The sequence below is a fragment of the Rattus rattus genome, chromosome 15, assembly GCF_011064425.1.
Source record: "Rattus rattus isolate New Zealand chromosome 15, Rrattus_CSIRO_v1, whole genome shotgun sequence".
Taxonomy (NCBI): domain Eukaryota; kingdom Metazoa; phylum Chordata; class Mammalia; order Rodentia; family Muridae; genus Rattus; species Rattus rattus.
The window spans coordinates 79,217,171-79,227,904 of NC_046168.1; the positions used below are offsets into that span (position 1 = coordinate 79,217,171).

The 10,734-nt window shown below is 38.9% G+C and overlaps 1 pseudogene; it reads right to left on the reverse strand.

The window, feature by feature from the left end:
• Nucleotides 1-8,741: 8,741 nt before the first annotated feature.
• On the reverse strand, nt 8,742-8,899 carry LOC116885115 (annotated as a pseudogene).
• Between the last annotated feature and the right edge of the window lie 1,835 nt (nt 8,900-10,734).

Here is a 10,734-nt window from a genome sequence, read left to right on the forward strand (position 1 = left end):
TTAGTAGTCATTGCAGAAGGCAGGGAAAGGGGAGATTGGAGTGAATGACTGGAAAGAAGGGTGTGTGCATTTACATCCATAGTTTTACTTTTTATTTATTTATTTATTTTTGTTTCAGTTACTTTTGATCACTCATGGTCCAAAAATATTAAACGGGGAACTCCGTAGTTAGACAATTCATATGTTTTAAATCATACACATTCTAAGTAGCATGGTGAAATGTCATGCATTCCTGTTTCTTCCTGCCTGAGACACGAAACACGCATTCCTCCAGCACATTTACACTGTCTGTGCTTTTTGTTCCTTACTCACTTGAAAAGAGTCCTGATTACCAGTGTTGGTTACAGTACTTATGTTCAAGTAATCCTCATTTTAACACTGCAAAGTGCTATGCAAGCTTCCCAAAGAGAGAAGTCCTAACAATAGTCCTACCCAGCTGTAATTCAAAACGATGACTAGCATGGTAAGATATCCCTAAGTGTACAATAGTGTCACACTTATCTTCGTGATACCCAGCAACTGTCCAATGGAACCTAAGGCCTACTCAACAGGAGGGCCTAGAAACAGCCAACTACCCATAGATCTTAGAGGAGAAGCTACAATTGCACTTTGCCAAGGAGCATAACTTCTAACTGCTTTATAAATACTTCTTCTTATATTCATAGATGAGTGTAGTTCTTACTTCTCATCAAAGAAACTTCTCTTTGCAACAGTGGGAGACCATTACAGAAAACTGTCAACTGATCAAGATGGAGAGAATTAATGATCATGTGATACCCAGCCCCAGCTGGAAGCCTCATCTATGATACCTTAACATTACAGCTGACTAAACATGACCTAGGCAAATACAACACCAATAAACATCCTAACACGGAAAGGGGGAAATCTCATGAGGTTCCTACACTAATCAAAGAACCATAGGCAATCAAAGGATAATGAGAATGGAAGGAATAGTCTTCCTCAGGAGTGGATCCCCTAATTCGTTATCTAATACCAATTAGTTAGCTATGAAATCATGTACATTACATACAAGTAACATTATATGGACTAAACAAGTTATTTTTGCATGCCGTATATATACATATATATGTATATCCATATCTATCTCTATCTGTATCTTTATATAACAGTTTTAAAAATGGAACAAATAGAGGCAAATAACCTTGGTGCTTGAAGGTCTTGGTGTCTATCACCTAGCTTGTTAACTAAAAAGAAAATGCCATTAATCTGTGACTTCAGCTAAAAACGTCCAGGGAAAGCATTTAGTAGCTTTTGTCTGTTTCATAGAAACCATTGACACAGTATGTAAGGATCCTATGACTGGCCTGGATGGAGTCATGATCTAGCTTTTGGGTCCACCAAAACAAAGGAGGTGGGGTGAAGTAAGAGACTGATGGTTTCCACCCAAGTCACATGGCTCTTAAGAAAAGTAGGGAGGAGGAAAATTGCCACCTAGAAGTAGGTAAATAAGATTCTTCAATGCCAGAAAGATACTTTGTCTGTGTTTAATGAAAAGAGCAATAAAATCCTAATTTTATAACCTAGTAACCCAGGTCAAAAATCTTTTCCTCTAGTCTGTTCAATCGGATGGCTTTTGTTAAGAGAAAAGCCATGTTCTCAGATCTAAAATAGTGTATCTTCCATCCACTCTCTTTCTCTGTTTTCCATTATGTGGTCCTCTTGCTGACAGGTATAAATAGTTTGACTACTCCCATCTCATCTTCCCTGTTTCACTGAAGCTTACTAGAGCATCTCCAGAAGGAAGTCCATCCTTACACCTGAGAGCAGATGTCAGTTTCTTCTCATTCAACCACACTCACTGGAATTCAGAAAACAAGGCTCAATCAAAAGGGAAGAGAAAGAAGATGGAAAAAGAGGAGATTCTTTAAGCCTTGCCCTTCTAATTGCACACTGTCCCAACTGTCTTTCCTAGTGCTTGTCTGATGGGATGCATTAGAGTCTATGTCTTACTCTTTCCTTCTACTCATTACAGTGTATTCCACCTATTCATGGATCCTGTGGAGTGGCTGTAGTCCAACTGTACAATAAGGAAGGAAAGCAATACTTGGAGACAACCAAAGCAAGGTGGCTGTGTTTTGATGAAATTGTAGGGGAACAGAGAGCTCAAGTGGGAGCAGTTGATAGTCAGCTGTATCTACTTCTTCCTCATTGCTTTCTGTGGCATCCTTTATAACTCTTTAATCTCTGGGTATCAGAAATCTTACTCATGGCTGGTTCTGAGATGAGGCAGGTGGTACACAAGGTTTACCCATGCACTCTGAATGTTTCTGAAACCAAGTCCAAGAGAGTTAGTATCTGCTTTAAACATGCCTGGCAGTCCACAGCCCAAAGAGGATGTTATCAGAAGGATAAAAGGCAGAGCACACACATGGTGCGCCTTCTTAACCAAATTAGGCAACTTGCTCTCCAAAGGATGATAAACTAGGTAAGGTATATTGAGCTTGCCAGAGATTCGTCTTAGTCCACAGGGAGTTACTCTGTTATTATTTTAGATTTTGAGAAGAGTTACCAGCAGCTAGACCCAGATGCCCTTATTCCCTCCAACACCCTCATGGTTTCCTCAGAGGAATACTTCTACGGAAGGCATGGAAAAAGTACACACTCTCTTTTTCTCTTTCTTCACATGTAGAGTTGCACAATGTGGCTACAGGAAATCCTGTGGGACTTTCTTTCTCAATGTCCTGGCAGCTACTGACCAGTGGGAGTGTTTTAACCTTAAGCACTCCTGTCATTTGAATTTGCTTTAAAAATAAATAAAAAATAAAATGAATTTAAAAATCCAAAAGTTAGATTCATCCCATGAGAATATTCTGGATCCCATTCAACATCAGTTCTTTCATCTTGGCTCTACTGAGACATCATTAGATGGTTGTTGTCAACAAATAACTCTTACTTCATTGTAGTAGCCATGTGGCCTAAGTGCCTTATCGTCTCTTCTCTGAATTATATGCAACTGATTTTAGGTAATTCCAAAAATACTAAGTCAAGTGCTCTTATAATATAAGAAGCCTGATTTTTGTCAATGAAGTCTACATAGGCTAGCAAACGTCAATATTTTGGGGGAGCTAACTAAAGGGAAGCATGGTAATTTTCATGACAGAGACTAGAGGTAGAGTAAATATTGAATATCTAGAAGTGTCCTTACAACACTCTATAATATTTATTGAATTATTGTCTTCATACAACTATGCAGAGAAAATTTTTCTTGATTTTCTTGATTAGTGAAAGGTTCCAAGATGCTGTCACCATTTAAGTTCCAAAGACAACAGAGGATAAACACACGAGGGTCAATATAGATTTAATGGGCTAATGAGACACAAGATGTAAAATCCTTTGCTGTGCTCATAAGTCCCAGTTAGGAACCATAACTAGGTTTTGCAGAGGATTCCTTTTATGATATACCTGGGAGTAATCTTGGAACCAGATTTATATGAAAAAAGCTCAAATTATCTGTTGAACAAAGAAGCATAGGAGTTAATTTATATGAAGACTGAGTACTCCATATGTAATCCACGAAGAGAGAAGAACATGATAATACATTTCAAGAAACTTAAATGCTCTTGTGCATTAATTACATTAGAATGGGGGGAAGGGGTCTCTGTGACCGCCAAGAACAGCAGAAATAAGAAGACAGTTCTGTTCAACACAATTCACTAGCCAGCGCTGGTTCAAACTTCCAGAGTCTGACACTAGCTGGTTTACTTTATGCATTTTTAAGCATACCACAATTGGGGGGAAACTATGGTGATAATTAACTTACTCCCATGTGCACAATGAAATTGAAGACATGACTACACAGAAAACTGATATTAAGTACACGTGTACAAGTGACATCTTTCATAATGATAGATTCCATAGATTAACTTTGGAAACAGGCTCAAGATAGACAAGTTCATGCTAAGGCTCTGAGAGAACCTGTGTGGCCTGGCTAAAAAGGGGTAGTGCAAAGGTTGCCAGGTTATTAGTCATATCTACTGCCAGTCTTCCGGGTGGAAAATAGGTTGAGCATCGTTCTCTTTGCAGAGTCAGTCCTGTGTTTTATTGTTCCCAGTTTCTTCAGTGCTCGTCTTGGAGCACAAGGATCTACCCATCTCCTACACTTTAGGACTGCATATGATAATCAAACTTAAAAGTAATGACTTAGGAAGCATTAGCAGAGAAACTTAACCCTTAGACAGAATCTGTGTAAATAATAGTTACTTTCTAATGCTACTATAACAAGAATTACGGAGTGTCCTTTAAGGATTCTATTTTAAATTTGGCCCGCGGAGAGAATGACCTTTGCTATATGAATACAGCTTCATCCTAAAGGTTTCTACCCTGAGACTGCTGAATGCATTCGCTGTGAACGAGACTGAAAAATATACACAAATGGTCAAGTGGAGCTTTTCTATGTCATCTTGGAAAAATAAAGGTGTTAGACCCTCCTTTAAGGCTTTCTTTTTCCTATTCTAGATCGCCTCCAGTGATGGTCTGCACTATTTTCTGTTACAGTATTTCAAATGTAAAAGAGACTAGAAGGAACAGTGTGACAAGCTTCCGTCAGCATTAGTGTCCTCATTAGCCATGATCAGAACAGGGTCGCAGGGGCTTCTATTCCTTACTTCTCAAAGCTCTTGCTCTCTCCATTAGCATAAAATAAACCTATGATACTGCATGGTTTTATCCATTCTTCAGTGAATGGCTTTTTATGGTTAGGAAATCTTAAAAAACACTGTATTATCGTCTTGCCTAAAAAAGTGAACACTTCCCAAAGACTATCAAATACCTAGTTAATATATATTTCCTGTGGGATGATGTCATCACGAAGGTGTAGGCAGGTACAAGATAGAACGAGGCCTGTCATTGGACAAGAAGGAAGGATGGGCAGGAGAAAAGTTTGAGGGAAGAAGAGGAGGAGACTGGAACGAGACGGTGCAGAAGCGGTGGAGAGAACATGGAGGCTGATGTTAAGATTCCACTCAGTGTATTTACAGGTTCTTATGAATGTTCTTAAGGGATGGATGTGTACAGGGCTTTGTATGTTTAGGTGTGCAATTATATCTTATCAATTGGATCAGAGGTTATTGTATTGTGTGTTCTTTCTTGTGGAGAATTGAGTTTGGCAGAGTGTGTGGTGGCCGAGACACTGGGCCACCATGGAGTTGGAATGTATGTTTCTGGCAAGATATCTACCAGATATCTTAGGGCACTGCAGTGCCGGACCTAGTGGGGGGGGTGGTAAAATACAGCCTTTTAATATAATTTTACAACAACATTTCCCTTCTATTGTCTTTAAAAACTATTACTTTAATTTGTCAAGTCATCTTGTTTATATCAGAATTAAACTATGTCTGCACATCAAAATTGTTTTCTACGTGTGTGTGTGTGTGTGTGTGTGTGTGTGTATGTGTGTGTGTGTATTCTCCATTCTGCTTGCTAATAGTGTCTGGGAAAATACATATTTTTTTCTTATAGTATTCTCTGTTGTGTATTTTGCTAATTACATCCTGTGGTACTCTTGAACAAAGCCTTCAGTTCTTCAGGTAACTATGAAAGATCATATCCTGAGGCTTAAGCAGATGAAAGCCTTAAGGCAGCTGCATCTTACAAAGAAGCATGGTACATATAGACACATACATATATACAGTACATATAGATACATATGTATGGCTGTCTTCCTGTGATGTTAAGACTAGTGGCCCCACTCATGGTTGTAAGCTTGACCCATCCACTGTAAAATTACACATCAGATTTTCATCTACTTATCTTGCTAGTTATTAATGAACACTGTTCTATCCATTATCATAACTAGAGTTATTTTTAAAGAACTAATACTGTTGTGCAATGGTATATTTGCTTTTTAATGTGAATTGAACCATTGATTTCTTTCATTAATGTAATTCATTAAATTAAATAGTATTTAAAATGTTAACCTGATAATAAACTACTTTTTCCTTTTGGTAATTTGAGAGCGTTTTGGAAGCTCATGAAAGTCCCTCCAAGGTGCGGTGTTCTTTCCTAAGAAAAGCAAAAACATTATTTTTGGAGTTGTTTTTTTGCCCTGTGTATGTGTATTTTTCCCTCATGATGGTCAAGTGTAACTTTAACTTTCCACAGATTATCTGTTGATTTGAAATATCATGGGAAAATTTTGACCTAGAACATTTAAGAAAGGTTGGTGACTGGAAGGACAGGAAGGCGGAGGACACTTGGCAAGGTGGCTGCCCTGCATTCTTTACATAGCATTCTTCTTTCTCAAATCTTTTATTTTACATTTGGTTTCTCAGTTTCTTGTGAACTGAGTTTCAAGCGCTCGGAATAGCACTCAAGGTCTTCCTTCTTCTGTCACCCCCACTGGCTTCCCTGGGTTTCAGTCAAGCACAACACAGCTACCCCACTGACTACAGCTGACTGCTTCCCTCAGACCTGACCCTCAGGAATGAAGCACCTGCCCCTCAGAGACGTCTCACCCTACTGTGTCTTTGTCTCTGTTTCTCAGTCTCCATCCCTCCCTTCCTCCCTCTGTCTCTCTGTCTCTGTCTCTGTCTCTCTTTTTCTCTTGTGTACAGTTTTTCATAACAAGGATTCTCTATGCAGTCCTGGAAACTCAGAGGAAGAAAACTGTATTAATTTAATTGTTATTTAGCAAAGGCATGAAGAAGATACTGTCTAGAGACGACCTCGATAGACATGAGCTAAAGACAAATTCAGGCCTTCATCTGCTTTTGTCAAGTTTACAGAAGCTCTTTGCACTCACACATCTACATATTGTCACCTTTGCACTCTAAGAACAACATCGAGGAGGGGCCAAGATCTTCTGTCTTGAAATGCCTAGAATACTTACAGTCTTGTCCCTCACAGAAAGTCTGATGATCTTTACTCTATAGCAACTGAGTATTAGTGTAGTATATAAAGTCACTACCATTAATCCAGTCTCTATTGAGTGGCAGGACTATGGAATTTTATGAGAGAATCACTGTAGATGCAGAAGGTCCTTGAAGAAAAAATGGCAATGTTATTAATGGACTATTTCTCAATGGAAAGAGAGAAAGTCAGAAAAAAGGAATACTCATAGTGATGGAGAAGAGTATTGGGTTGAGTGGCATTAAAATATGGGCAATGCTCTGAAAGATCAAAATGAAAGGACTTCACACTAACAGACTGTCATTCCATTCAAAGCCGAAGCCATAGGAAGCTACAGAAAGAAGAATAGAAAGTAAGAAAACTTGATAGAAATGTAGCAGTTATATAAGTCTATATTAATAAAATATTAAAAAATATTTGAAACAAATGCACACAGGAGAAAATGTGGTGAGGTATGTCTGAGGCAAATTTATTGATAGGTAGCTGTATAGACTTACTGAGTTGAGTTTAGATTTTAAGATAATACGTAGTTTAAAAACCTAAAGACTGATCTCCAAATGCACTCATGATGTAGAAGGAAAAAAAAGCATAGAAAGACATTGAGAAATGAATTATAAAGAGTATGAAGTGAGAGAATTACTAGCTTAGAAGCCTAAATGAATCACGACTTGTGGGCTATTGCTGATAGGTTTGACAAAGAAAACAATGAATACTTCACCTAAGAAAACTGTTAAATAATTAATCTAGAAAAATGTAAAGGATAATGATGAAAAACTAAGAATAAAGTCCACTGCCAAAGTGGCCAAGAACCTGAGACAAGGCGGGCCATCGGCACAGAGGGAAACCTACTATTATTATTCTGCTAAAAGACCAGAGCAATAAGATGACTCCTAATGACTTGTTGCTCTACCCATCAAGCCCAGCAGCATTCAACCCTCATCAGAGAAGCTGTTTCTTACGGCAAAGCAGGGACTCACTGCTGCACAACGACCCTTCAAAGCTCAGAGACCTATTCAAAGGAGGAGACTGAGAAGTTGTTAGAGACTCCAAGGAAACAGCATCTTCCAGACCCAACAGTGCTGACAACATGATATAAGCTATACAGGTTCAAACCAGAGGACATCCTAGCACCGAAGGGGGAAGTGGACACAAAGTGCCACCCCTAATTGCAAGAAGATATTTGCAATTGATACTTGCCAGGAAAGGGAAATCAGGTTTCCCCAGTCTGTGTCACGAGGAATATCAGCCACATTCCATGGCAGGCCCCATGCCCAAGAGTAGTTGATACACACAAAATGGTCTCCATATATCTTGTGTGCTTTTTGTTTTGTTTGGGTATTTGTTTGTTTGTTTACTCATTTGATTTTGTTTATTTGTCTACGTTTTTAATTTTTAAGACAGGAAGAATATGAAATTGAGTTGATTTGGGAGATCAGGGAAGCCTGGGAGACTTGAACAATAGGAAAGATTATAAGCAAAATATATTGTATGAAAGAAATTAAAGCCAACAAATACAAAAGAAACTTATTTGAAAACAAATGAAAAGAAATGAGTTAAGAAATTGCATAGATAATTTAAAATTTTCACTGCTTGCCTTTAGATAAATAAAATGCACATAATTAATGAAGTGGTCGTATTTTAAGAAAAATGAAAACTGATTTTATATAATAAACATAATAAAGAGAAATATATAGAATGGTCTAAATGTACTAAAGAAAATTAGATTTTCTTCAGTTTTTCTACAAAATCTTTAGAAATTATATATATTCATAGATAATTATATATGTAATAAAAATTGAATCAAGCAGTGGAAAGAATTTTTTAAATTAGAAATGTATTGTAATATTATTATTTTACATGATATAATTTTTTTCATTTGTAGGCTGGGGAGTAAATGAATAGAATAATGTTTTCTATCCAATCTTTTTCCCCAGCCAGCAGATGCTATAATTCTTAATCTTAACATATTCAGTGGATAGGCATGGCTCCTGGCTGAGGGGTGGGGCCACTCACCCATCTCAAAAATTCTAACCCAGAATTGTTCCTGTCTAAAGGAAATGCAGGGAGAAAGAGTGGAACAGAGACTGAAGGAAAGGTCATCCAGAGACTGCCCCACCTAGGGATCCAACCCATCTGCAGACACCAAACCCAGACACAATTGCTGATGCCAAGAAGCACTTGCTGACAGAAGTCTGGTATAGCTGTCCCCTGAGAGGCTCCGCCAGCACCTGACCAATACAGATGCTCACAGAAAACCATCAGACTGAGCACAGGGATCCCAATGGAGGAGTTAGAGGAAGGATTGAATGAGCTGAAGGGGTTGAAAACCCCATACGAAGAACAATATCAACTAACTGGATCCCCCAAAGCTCCCAGGGACTAAACCACCAACCAAAGAGAAGACCCATGGCTCCAGCTGCATATGTAGCAGAGGATTGACTTATCTGGCATCAGTGGGAGGGGAGGCCCTTGGTCCTGTGGAGGCTTGATGCCCCAGCATATGGGAATGCAATGAGGAGGGAGTGGGTGGGTAGGTGGGGGAGTGCCCTCATAGAGGTAAGGAGAGAGGAGATGGGATAGAGAGTTTGAAGAGGGAAAACCAGGAAGGGGGATAACATTTGAAATGTAAATAAAATAATCAAATAAAAACATAGTAATAACTGAATAAATATTAAAAAGTGAGAGCTGTGTAAACTATGTGAAAAAACTATGCATCTGCAGAATTTCAGAGCTTTTCTATACACCAAGAACAACCAATTAAGAGTTAAAAAATTAAACTAATATACAACATGAACAACAACAACAAAAAAACAAAACAAAACCAGGAGAGTCCACAGTGATTCACGGTAAGCAAAGGGTTAAGCCTTTCAGCATAAAAACTTTTACGGACTAACAATAATAAAGTTCAAGAACACAAATAACTAAAACGACACGGCTTACAGAAATGAAAACAAGTGGTCATCCTGACCACTTCCATTTTATTGATGGCAGACTTGAAATGGTTTCCTGATGTGGATCGGTCACCATGCTACCGTCTTCTTCCTATTGCTCAGCATTGCTGGGTGCTCCCTGCACGACTAACTTTCCCCAGCAATCCTTCATGCCACACTTGCTCTTCGATTGTTATTTTCCACAGCTGTTATCTAGCGCCAATCCACCTTCTCTCTCATTGTTTATTTTAATAACTCCTAATTCACAGACGCAGCTATTCAATCTCAACTGATAGAATGAAAACATTTATCAAAAAGAAAGAAAAAGTATTTAACTGAGTACCTATCATATACCAAACACTCTTCAAAGGTGGGCTACAGCTCAAAAGAAAAATTCTTTGTACTCACAAAGTTTCTGGAGGAAGTTGTTGGAAATACATAAGCAGGTGATTGGAATAAGAATAACCAATTAACCGTCGAAGGGGGGGCTTCAAGACTGAGGGAATCATAGCTATCCAATTCCTAAGTCCAGCACTGAAGAAAGTATATTCTAGGCATACTGATCATGAGATGGCAGTGCTTGAGTTTAAGAGTTAACAGGCTTGTGCCGGTTAGTTTTGAGTCAACTTGACCCAAGCTAGAGTCTTTTGGGAAGAGGGAACCGTAGATGAGAAAATGTCCCCACCGGATTGGTCCGTGGGCAAGCTGTAGTGTATTTTCTTGACTGCTGATGGATGGGAAAGGACCCAGCTCACTGGGGGCAGTGTCGCCCCTGGAGAGGTGATCCAGGAAACCCCTGAGAAAGCCATGGGGTACAGGCCAGCAAGATGCGATCCTCCATGGCTTTTGTTTCGGTTCCTGCCTCCAGGTTCCTCCCTTGAGTTCCTTCCCTGACTTCTCTGGATGATGGACTGCAAGCTATAAGATGACGTACACT